Source organism: Sminthopsis crassicaudata, chromosome 3 (assembly GCF_048593235.1).
Source record: "Sminthopsis crassicaudata isolate SCR6 chromosome 3, ASM4859323v1, whole genome shotgun sequence".
NCBI lineage: Eukaryota > Metazoa > Chordata > Mammalia > Dasyuromorphia > Dasyuridae > Sminthopsis > Sminthopsis crassicaudata.
This window is the reverse complement of record NC_133619.1, coordinates 656,358,971-656,367,693: the sequence shown is the minus strand read 5'-3', so window position 1 is coordinate 656,367,693 and position 8,723 is coordinate 656,358,971. Positions and strand designations below refer to the sequence as shown.

Below are 8,723 nucleotides of genomic sequence, written 5' to 3'. Positions count from 1 at the left end.
AGTTAATTTTGTTTAATATATATTGAGGTATCTGAGGTAGGAAAAAGGAATGTGATATATTATCATCCTATGACATATTATATTATATTATATTGCTATGTTATATGTTATGTTATATTAGGTAACATTACATTACATTATTTTGTGTCATTTTATATTCTATTATTCTATTTTATTATATGTTATTTCATCATTGTATAAGGAATTATATGATATATGATATATTATGTTATATAAAATTATATTGTTATATAATATTATATGTTATATTATAGTATTATATGATATATTGCCATTCTGTAAGAAATGATCGTGGATCACAGCATAGCATTTTCATTCTTTTTGTGGTTGCATGCTAGCATTTTATTTTCCTATCATCCTATGTTATATTATATTGCAATATATTGTATTATACTGTTAAGTTATAAGTTATGTTATATTATATTACATTATATTAAATGACATTATTTTGTTTTATTTTGTATTCTATTATTCTATTTTATTATATGTAATATCATCATTGTATAAGAAATTCTATGATAGATTATATATTCTGTTATATAAAATTATTGTATACTATATAATATATGTTATATCCTATTATTATATGATATTGCCATTCTGTAAGAAATGATCGTGGATCATAGCATAGCATTTTCATTCTTTTTGTGGTTGCATGGTGGCATTTTATTTTCTTTCTCAGTTTGGTTGGTTTTGATTTGATTTCTCTTGGGCAGTGAGAAGATTTAATCCATATGTGTGCATATCTAGGATTTAACAACCATTTAACAATATGTTTCATATATATTGCCTAACTGGTCATATGTGGAGGGAGTGAGGGGAAAGGGAAGAAATTGAAACACAAGGTTTTGCAAGAGTTCATGTGGCAAAATTGTCTGTGCATAGAGGCATTGTGGGCCTCCTATCCACCAGACCAAAGCATAACACTGACAGGCAGGACCAATAAGAGAAAAGGGATTCTTTTTCTCCTAGATGGTCCTCTCCTCTGGGCAGAACATAATTAGACAAGGCGGATTGAGTCCGACCTTGCCCATCTGCTCTACTGTCCATTGCACTGGGTAAGCCCTCCTCACTCTCCCTCATCCCCTGCAGTTGGAGTCCAAAGGAATGCTTCTTTGCTGGCTGCCCTTAACATGTGTGAGTGTCTCCTTGTGTCTATGAGTGGGTGTGCGTCTGAGCATGGCTGCATGGCAGGATGTGTCTGTGTGTGCTTCTGTGAGCTTCTCAATGTTCTAGGTCTCCAAGGGGCTGCTCATTCCAAGAAGAGGGAATCCCAGGAAAAGTCTGGGATGAGGAAAGAGGGGTCCTGGCCACTGTCATTCTTGGGAGACAAAGGTGTCTTCTCCAAAATTCTTGGATCCTGGGGCGAATCTTCCGAGACTGTCTCTGTGAGAGACGTCCAGATTTCCTGTTGCAGACTTTGGGCTTCTTGGGCTCCAGGGGCATGATGCATTGGCTGAGAGGGCCCAGAGGTGAGACAGTCGCTCCTGGTCCCCTGGGGGTTTTCTGAGAGGCAGCCGGGTGCCTCCAGTAGGGAGAAGAGAGCCTCCTCGGGACTGGGCTCATGAGGCATGGCAAGTGGAGAAGTGGGGGGCCCCATGGCCACATCTTCCAAGCTTGGCAGACTGCTGCTGTGGCTGCTGCTGGGAGGGGAGTAAAAGAAAGAATGCAAGGATGGCTGGGGCTGCTGGGGGGCACTCCAGAGGACAGGGATCCAGCTCCTGTTTTCCAGGATAGGAGCCTCTTGCACACCCAGCAGGTGGCCAGGGCCCTCAGAAGCTGCTTCTGAGAAGGTGGAGGGGCTGCACGCTGCAGCTGTAACAAGCGGGTCCTGGGCTTCTCCATCGGACGTCCCTGAACCCGTTGCCTGGCTGCCTGAAGGAGCAGGAGATAAACGTCTCCTCTTGGGAGCTCCCTCAGCCAGGGCTGCCTCTTCCAGCTCTATTTGCCTCAGAAGGAGCCAGATTTGCTCTTCAACACTTGGCTCTCCGTGGGCTCCAGGGACAGGGTGCAGAGGCAGAGATGGGCGGCTGTCCCCACCGCTGTCCTGGGAGGGTTCTGCCGGCAATGTGGGCTCCTGCAGGAGGTCGAGCAGACCCTCTAGACCGAAGCCATAAGACCCGGGGAGTGGAGCAGTGGAGGTCTGCAGGCTGCTGGGAGTGCAGTCCAAGCCCCAGTCCCGGGGCTGCTGGGGCTGCTGCATGGCCCAGCAGGCCGCGGGGATCGCGCTGTTCCCCCCCTGCACAGCGGCCTCTTCTGTTCCCAGCAGGCCGCCAGGGCGCTCAGCAGCTGCTGCTGGGGAGGCTTTGGCGCTGGCTTCTGGAGCCGGCAGCCGCTGGGCCTGGGCTGCTCGCTGGGGCCTCGCTGAGGACATGGCGGGGCTGCCTGAAGGCCCAGGACACAGACGCCTCTTCTTGGGGGCCCTTTCCCCCGGGGCTGCAGCTTCCGAGTCCGTCAGGGTGCCGCCAGGCCAGATTTCCCGGTCCCGGGCCTGGCGCTCTTGGGGCACTGGCCGTTGGCCGGCGGGGTCCGGAGCCGCCTCTGAGGAGGGGGCGGCGGCGGCTGGTCCCGGCGGCTGCCCGGCGCTCAAGGCTCCTGCCGAGGGCGCGTCTGTGCGGAAGGCCCTGGCATAGGGATTGTGCTCGATTTTGAGGCGGATGAGCTCCCGGTTGCGATAAGCAGTCACGGCAATGAACTCGGTCTCGGGGAAGCTGAAGACGTGGTTCCGGGAGGGGGCGCCCGGCGCTTCCTGGTCTCCACAGGCGACTTCTTCCACGTGGAGCCGGGGCCGGTACCGGTGCTGAGACCGGAGCCGGAGGGCGCGCGGCGCGCTCCCGCCAGCGGGCTCCTCGTTGCTGAGCTTGAGCATTTTAAAGGCGATCTCACGCCCCATCCAGTGGGCGCCCGTGTTGGGGGAGTCTGGGTGCGCATACACCTGGTTCCCGGGAACGTGGCTCTCTTCGACTCCACCCGGAGCCCACCCGGCCTCCTCATAGCGCCAGTGATGCTGGTCGACGCGCACCATGTCCACAAAGACGCGGTAGCGGGCCCGGGGGTCCATGCCCCGGATGTGGTAAGCCAGGAAGGGGAACATGGCCCGGCCCGGCCTGCTGAGGCGCATTTCGTTCTGCTGCCGATGGAACGTGAGCCACAGGGAATGGTTGCAGAGGACGACCTGGAGCGTTCCGGAGCAAGCGGCGCCGCAGTTCTCCAGGGGAGGCTGCTGGTGCCCCGCCGCCGAGGGCTGCTTCAGCGAGGAGGGATGGGCCGAGACAGGAGAAGGGCCGGGATCCGCGCCCTGCGGGGCGTCGGGAGCACAGCCCATCGGGGGCTGGTTCTCGGCTCCGACGCCTTCCCTGTGGGGCCCCCGGGAGGGGCGGTCCTGCCCCGCGGCACTGGGGCCTGGGGCCTTCTTGGCCAAGAACATGGCCGCCTGAGGGCCTAGAGGGGCTGCGGGAGTGAGCATCGCTGCTGGACTGGCCACGTCCTCCTTAGGGCCGGTCTGTAGTGTTCTCTTGTCCGTCAATTAAAATCCTTCTCTGGGAGGAGGTTTCTTTTCTTGAAATCCTTTTCTCCCCGAGCAGGCTTCTTCTGGAGCCTCCAGCCAGAGTAGAGCTTGAATCTGGAATCCTCTTCTTCCTCAATCCTGGCTCTGAATCTCCTCGAGCTTCCCTGAAGTTCTCCTGGGAAGTCTTGTCCTTAACCCACTCCAGACTGCTTCCTTACCAACTGCCTTCTCCTTTTATCCTCCCAGAGAATGGGATTGTGGGTACTCCCAGGGGCCTGTGGGAACTCCTACAACCAATGAGCTGGCTCCTTTTAAAGGGCTAAACTCCTTTTCACAAGTCTAAAGGTGTAAACTCCTTTTCAAGGTGTGAACTAAAGATGTGAACCCTGAGCTAGAGAATTGTTAAGGACCGACTTAGCTCCTACTAAGGACCTAACATCTCCCCTTTTCTTTTGATTTAGAGCATAGGGTGGTCCTGACTTTGAAACCTAAATCCATCAATATGGGAGGTATTACCTACAATTACAGAAATTACATGAAGGCATAGTATTATGACACATGCTAGAAGTGATGTAACAAATAACATGATGAAATAATCATCAATTGAGAATTTATACATGTCCATAAGCCCATTGTCCATTAGTTCATGTGCCAGAAATCCAATAAATTCCTGCAAGTTTTAAAATCCTACAATAGTCTCATCTTCTTTTTCTTCCACCTAACATTACTAAAGCACTTGGATGAAATTGTAGGTATGAAGTGTATCTTTGGAAATTAAGTTTGGTTTGGAATTGTAGTGTTCACTTAATTCCTCTCCCTATTAATTTCCATTCCTCTAGATCCAGTTCTTTTTCCAGAGAAAAACAAGGACATATGACCTGCACAGTTTTTAAAAGTTCAGTGATCTCCTAAAATCACAAGCTTTTCATAACCTTGTCAATGCTCTCTAAACAGTTTCCTTGAACAGAAACAGAAGGCTGTTTTCTAAAAATGGGCCCCATTGTGCTGAAATTCTAATTGAGCTCTTTAAGAAAGTTTCCTTGTTACTCATGCTGATTTCTGGGTCAGTTCCTCAGATCTCCCAGGCGATCAGTCAGTCAATAAGCATTTGTTATGTACTTAGTACCTGCCAGAGACATTGCCAAGAATTACCCCACCACTTATCTACACTCAAACATTCAAGAGTGTTAATAATGGAGGGGGTAATTGATGTAAAAAGGAGGTGTTTGTGATACATATCAGGCTGCCTGAGCTCTGGACCCTATAATCTAATCTTAGAATGAGTCTCTTTGAAGTTCATGAGTTATATGGAACTTGTTCCTAGCTTCTGATCTGCTCCCCACTCCTGCAGGTGGCTGTACAAAAATTATCTGCAGGTTCTGGCCCTGTTGTTTGGTGTGGAGTAGATCTACAGAGACCCTCGGCTGTTCCCTAACATTACCCAGTTGTTTCACATCTACAACACCTACTATAAGGATTCCAGGACATTGGAGAGCTCCCTGCAGTGGCTGTCAGGTCAGGGCCTGACCTCCACTCCAAATTTTAGCTGTGAGAGGCAGGACAAGGTAATAGCTATTATTGGAGGAGCCATGTCTGCTCTTTCTGTCCAGATAGGGACACTACTGGAGCTCTACAGATTCCCACAGATAAGAGTCTGTGACAACTTGTACCCCCTTTTTTAAAGGAAACGTCCAAAATCAAACAAGATAAAGGGAAGAAACCATACTTTTATTTTGTGCTGACTATGTGCTATACGTGTTCTAAGAGCTTTAAAATACAGCATTTGACCTTTAGAAGTATGTTGGGAGGTAAGTGCCGTTATTATTCTTCCTTTCACTGTTCAAAAAATTGTAGCTAAGAGAAATTAATTGACTTGCCCAAAATCACACAGAAAACAAGATTAAGGATTTTTGAAGTTTAAATTTAAATTTTTTTTAATTTAAATTTAAAATTTGAATTTAAAATCTGCTACCAAACAAAGAAAAAAGGACAATTGATCACTTTTAACAACAATTTATTTAAAATCAATTTCCCCCATGGAAGATCTATTAAGAGCACCAATTTAGAGTTAAGAAGTACAAGAATTGCAATTGGTCACAGCTAGTCACAGATGCAAAAGGATATCTAATCACTAAGGCTTATTAACAGTCCTAATGATCAATGGGAGAGACTCATTGAAAATGGTATCTACAAACTAGATCAGCTGTCCAAATAGGATTTCTTTACCACACTACATTTGGCAATCCCAAAATTACACTAATCTTTCTTCTCCTTTAATAAAGTAGGAACATGTCAGTACAGAAACAAATGCAAATTCCACTTTCACATGAACAGAGTTTTTGTGTATGTTTCAGATTAAAAAAAAAAAAAAGTTAAAGTTCATTTCCCATTTGGAAGAAAAAGAAATGTTACCAACAGTTGAAATTGATAAAACTTTAATGTTGACTTCGTTATCAAAATGGGAAAAAAAAGGATTAAACATACACCATACACTATCTGACCTAACACTGACTCTCTAAGAATGTTTTCAAGAGAATACAAAAACAAAAACAATAACTAACCCCGAGGATTTTTTCTGCTTTACAAAATCTCAGTTGCAGGGAAACTAGATTCTTGACTTAGTTTTTAAAGCTAATTCAAAATCTTCCTTTGTAAGTGTCCAGGTATCTGGCGAATTTCTTCTTCTAAACCAACTTCCATCTATTGCCACATTCGTTACAGAAAACATATGTTGTCATAGGTTCATAAGGACTTAGGGTGTGAAACTGGGTCTAGGTACCCTTCTTCTTGTTACATTTGCCACATCGAAATAGGTCCGTTTGGGTCCCACCCGTCCGGGCCATTTGATGTATTCTAATAGCTTCTTTGGTCAGGTTTCTGCGCATCTCTTTAAGTTCCTCACTAGCCATTTCGACTGCAGTCATTCTAGCAAAGGAATCTGGAGGTATGTTCCCACACAGTACGTTTTTCCTTAAGTTTGGCTTCTTTGCATCCTTGAGATTTGCTGTTCTCCTTCGTAGCCTGTTTTGATACTTCATGTCCCTGTTCCGTAACTCCTGATATACAGCTTCCTCAATCTGAGCGCCCAGTTCTTCTACATCGGCGCCAATAGCGAAGTAGTCACCTCCAGTTCTGAGGGCTGCAGCAAGCAACTCTCGGCACTTGATTGGAACCGAACCTGAAGTGCTTGGTGCCCGGGGGAAAGCTTTAATGAAGGAATCAGAAGCCTTTGTCTCTTCCTTTGCTTTGCTCCTGCAGCTCCTTTCTCGTTTTGCCTCAGGCCTGCATTGGGAAGAGTGAGCAGGTCCCTTTTTTGCTTGCTTCAGTCTTGGAGGGCCCAGAGACCGACTTCTTCCAGCGTGAGACGAGAGACTTGGCTAATGATGTGACTTGTTCATCTGTGCTCTGCTTGCGCACAGTATTTACCGATATTCCAATTTTTGTGGACCTCAATAATTCCAGAGTCATGGGAACGTCTTGAAGTTCCTTTAGTAAATCCAGTGCCCCGGCCGCGTTCTTCTTTTGCACCATCTTATCTATCTTCTTGGCTGTGGGAAGGATCTCCACCTCCATGGCTCGGGTGCTTTTCCAACCCCACTCTCGCCCACACCCCGAGGAGATGGGACACGGGACAAGCGGGAGCAAGAGGGTGATGTCAAAAGAGAAAGCGTGGGAGAGGTGCAGCAGTCCCAGAATGTCAAGAAGAGACACCCACCGAGAACCAAGGCCCAGGGCCCTCTTAGCCACAAATAAAGACCGGGCTTGGGGACTGCTCCTCTCAGGCGCGGGGGACTGCTCCTCCCAGGCACAGACAGCGGATGGAGCGGGCTGGACTTTGGAGAAGTATACTTGAAGGTACTGTCTTCTTGCTTCCCTTCCTGGAAAGGGACTGAGGTTGCTGCCCCCAGCCTGCATGTCTTTCTCCAGAATCAACCATACTGGTGATGTCTTCTCTCTGGGAAGGCCCACTAGACTGTGAGGTAAAGGGTAGAGGGCATCAGGAGTTGCCCTCAATTTTGATAAACAATGGAAGGGTTTTGTGGGTATGATGGGATTTGATTGGGATCAGTTAAAGGGCAAAAGGAAAGTCAACATAGATGAATCCTGATTTGGAAGTAGCCCCAAAACATTTCTTTCATTTTATTATTCTTTTGAATTTATGGGCTAACATGGTATCAAGAAAGGATAGTTGCTCGTGAATCTGTCAGTCATTTATGCATACCTTGCCAATCATGGAAAATAAATAAATCACAAGTCATCATTTGTTGGAATACACTGGAGTCACCTGACAGTGGCTGCTGGAATACATCTCTTGTGACAGGATGATACAAGGAGACTGAGAGGCAATTGTTCTGTGACCTCTCTGACTGAGAGGCCACTGCATTGTCTGACCTCTTAAATACTCTATTACAATTTAATCCATTCATCATACTGAGTATAAGCCTATCATTATATCACCAGGAAACCATTATATGTCATAAGATTCATTCAGTCATACTGAACTAGAGAACTGTTTATCACCATGCTAAACTAGATACCCATCTTCTTCTGAATGTTAACTCCTTTTGTAAGAATCTTTGTTTCAAGTACACTTCTCCAGAGTTCTGGCCCATTCCAATCATCTTGTGTCCTATATCCTTCCCAGTCACTTTTCCTGTGGCCTAGAGTAGGCTCCTGTTTTGGGAAACTAGACACACAGTCCTCCGCTTAAACAGAGACAGAAAGAGAGACATAGAGGGCCACCAAGAGAGGCAGAGAGAGACCCTGAGAGGGAGGGAGGAAAGAACAGAGGAAATCTGGGAACACTAAGCACCACCTTCTCAGCTGCCAGAGTCTGAGGCTTACTGATTGCCATTGTTCCATTTGCTCTTCAAAACAAGCTTCTGAGGCGGGGGCTACTTTCCCGGCACTGGCCAGATGAGGAAAGTGAGGTGCACGGCAGTTAAGAGGTCAGTCAAGGCTGGGTCCTCCCTGAATGCATTGTCTTTTTTGCCAAGCTCTGAAATCTCCGTGGAGTTGGGGCCTGGCACGTGGGACAGGAGTTACTCAAAAATCCTACCTCCCCCCCCCCCCTCAGGATAGTCTTCCCTTGGTTGCCAGTGCCACCTGCTGTCCCATTGTAGTATGTGGAAGTGACACAGATGGCAAAGCTCATCCCTAGCCCGAATGAAACCAAGAATAGGCGAAAGAGTAA

General features: G+C 47.1%; 1 pseudogene; it reads right to left on the bottom strand.

Annotated features, from left to right (window-relative positions):
• Positions 1 to 6,213: 6,213 nt before the first annotated feature.
• On the bottom strand, positions 6,214 to 7,102 carry LOC141562687 (transcription elongation factor A protein 1 pseudogene; annotated as a pseudogene).
• Positions 7,103 to 8,723: the final 1,621 nt, after the last annotated feature.